Here is a 2,856-nt window from a genome sequence, read left to right as displayed (position 1 = left end):
GTAGAGATAGATATAAAAATAAACGTAGAGTTCTGTCAGCAAAGAAGAAGGCAGTATTAATACTGCAGAAACTTCCTACTGAGTCACTTAATAATGACTCAGCTGCCATTTGGATCATTATTAAGAATAGCTTTGTGACATGACAGCTCTCAATCTCTCTGATTTCAATGCTGTGTTCCCTACATCCACCCAATGACTCTGTTTTCTCTGCCGTAATTATCCCCTCTACATTTTCTGGCTCTGAATCTGGTTTGTTAAGATAATGTAAGAATGAATTGAGTAAGAGACTGGCTTGTTCTTACAGACTAGAGGACTGGGCCATTATCACAGATGATGTTTCTTGGTCTCAGTCCAGCTAGGGTGGAAAAGTGTGGAAATAAAAACTGAGAAAACGTCATAAACTCAGTAACTGTCAGGCAGCAGTGGCTGTAAATTTTCTACATAGCAGAGCTTAAGGTCAGTAACCTGGTTGGAAAGGAGAGTCTATAAGACTTATTTTCAAGCTACATTTATAGAGCAAGCATGCAGTTGCTGTTGTTTTTAATCCATACGGTATACTACAGATAAATTACAATAGCAAAGTTTGGTCAAGATGTTTTTGTTCATGCATTTCTTCAGATTTAGAAAATGATAACTATCCAGCTTAAATAATAAGCCTCCAAGGAGTGACCTGGGTGGTGGGATAGTTGATGGAGATTTAAAAGCAGGGAGGTTAAAACAGGACTCATTTTATTTCTAAAATTACTCTGGAACCATCTCTGCCTTGAGAAAGATAAGGAGGAAAAGAACCATGGAATAAGGTACAAAATCCACTGCTAGGTCAAGGTCACTAAGTAAATAATAATACACGTGGTGGGGTAAACAATTCCTGTTTCCTTTGATACTTGAAGTAGATTAAGGGTGCAGGTGCCAGGAAAGAAGAAGTGATCTTTTGCTGGAGACTTGGCTAAAAGGAAATTTTTGGCTACTTACAAGATTCAGCACATTTAATAGAGTATTAGAAAATACTGAGATGTTGATCACAGAAGTAATAGCATCCACAAGGCTGTATGCTTGAATGAGAAAAGGATTAATGAACAGGGTTCAGGATCAGGGAAAGACATTATGCAGCCTGAGTTTGCTCATGAGTTATCAGTGGCAATATAAGAGTCTCCCCACCTAATATTTGATACATTAATTATATAATTCCATTAAGTAACTTGTCTAATATAATATTGTGCTGAGAGCTCTTTTCTTGTGTTTCAAATATCCCCAAGAGTTTTCTGGGAAGCCATTGGAAAGTGGCATATTATCTAACAATATCCCGTGAAATTGATTATCTGGGGAAATACATTATAAATCTCATGGATGAACGAACTACAACTTAGTAACATAACAACAATTACACCTCATGTTTATGTAGGATTTAAGTCTCTACAAAAAGCATTCTTATTCTCTGTCCTCCTCATAGCATCTAGCATAGCACCTGGCATTACCTCAAGATATCCTAAAAACAAACCTGCAAGATATGCTTTATCTTCCTCTGACATATGGGAAAACTGTGACATATATAGTATAAGCAACTTGCCCCAAATCCAAGGACAAGTAGCGATAGAAATATAATTTGAACCCAGATATTCTAAGTTCTAGTGTCATGCTCTTCCATAACATCACAGCTGGCTGCTCTTTGTAAACCTGTTCAGCTACATCTGGAAATGTGCATGTAGCTTCCAAAGTCATCTGACTCACTCCATGACACTCATGCTTTGATATCGAGACGATCCCCTCCTTCACCTTCCTCTAGTGCTTTACTGTTCCTGTCTGGCTGCACTTACCACTCACTGCCTTACGGTGTCCATGTTGTGTAATATGGTTTTCCTCTGCTGAAAACTCCTTGAGAGTGGATAAGGACTAATCTCAATTATCTTTGTTTTCTCCACAGAATCCAGCTCAGTGCTTGGCTTATGGTAGAAATTAGTAAATACTTGCCCCTGGTTGATAAAGTGCTCAAATTGCAGCTCTAAGTGCTGTATGGTTCCATAAGAAAATTATCATGAAAAATCTAGCTTTCTGGTCTCGGCCGCAGAAGCGAGATGACGAAGGGAACGTCATCGTTTGGAAAGCATCGCAATAAGACGCACACATTGTGCCGCCGCTGTGGCTCTAAGGCCTACCACCTTCAGAAGTTGACCTGTGGCAAATGTGGCTACCCTGCCAAGCGCAAGAGAAAGTATAACTGGAGTGCCAAGGCTAAAAGACGAAATACCACCGGAACTGGTCGAATGAGGCACCTAAAAATTGTATACCGCAGATTCAGGCATGGATTCCGTGAAGGAACAACACCTAAACCCAAGAGGGCAGCTGTTGCAGCATCCAGTTCATCTTAAGAATGTCGGCAATTAGTCATGCAATAAATGTTCTGGTTTAAAAAAAAATAAAAAATAAAAAATAAAATTATCATGAAAAATCTATTATCTGGGGAATTGTCCTTTTCTATTGAACTCAGGATTTGACTGGAGGAGAAGCTTGACTTGAGCCAGGTCAGCCAGGCTCATTGTGATCACTGAAGCCATCCTTGGGGGACTTTGAGCAGACTTTCCAGCTTCTTCCCTCTTCAACCACAGTGTCTGAATGGCCTTTCTATTGACTTCAGTGTTTTCTCCCAAAAGATCTGTTTGAAGTGTGGTGGTTTATGGATATTTTGGTTCCTCTCTGTGGAAGAGGCATTTCCCAGCTGCATCTAGTCGGCCATCTTGCTGGAAACTTGAGACCTTCTCCTCATTTTAAAATTCAAGTAGGAGAATATTGGTAAGTTGGAAATGAATAGTATTGAGAACAGGGAGGTAGGAGTTGGGGATGTTAATCTAAGGGGGGCTA

General features: G+C 39.7%; 1 pseudogene across 1 annotated transcript; it reads left to right on the top strand.

The window, feature by feature from the left end:
• The first annotated feature begins 2,050 nt into the window (after positions 1-2,050).
• LOC100588775 lies at positions 2,051-2,405 on the top strand (annotated as a pseudogene). The gene has a single exon (XR_001115414.2). The product of XR_001115414.2 is annotated as a 60S ribosomal protein L37 pseudogene (transcript).
• Positions 2,406-2,856: the final 451 nt, after the last annotated feature.

This window comes from Nomascus leucogenys, chromosome 3 (genome assembly GCF_006542625.1).
Source record: "Nomascus leucogenys isolate Asia chromosome 3, Asia_NLE_v1, whole genome shotgun sequence".
Classification (NCBI taxonomy): domain Eukaryota; kingdom Metazoa; phylum Chordata; class Mammalia; order Primates; family Hylobatidae; genus Nomascus; species Nomascus leucogenys.
The sequence above is the reverse complement of the archived record's forward strand: the minus strand, read 5'-3'. Positions and strand labels throughout refer to the sequence as shown.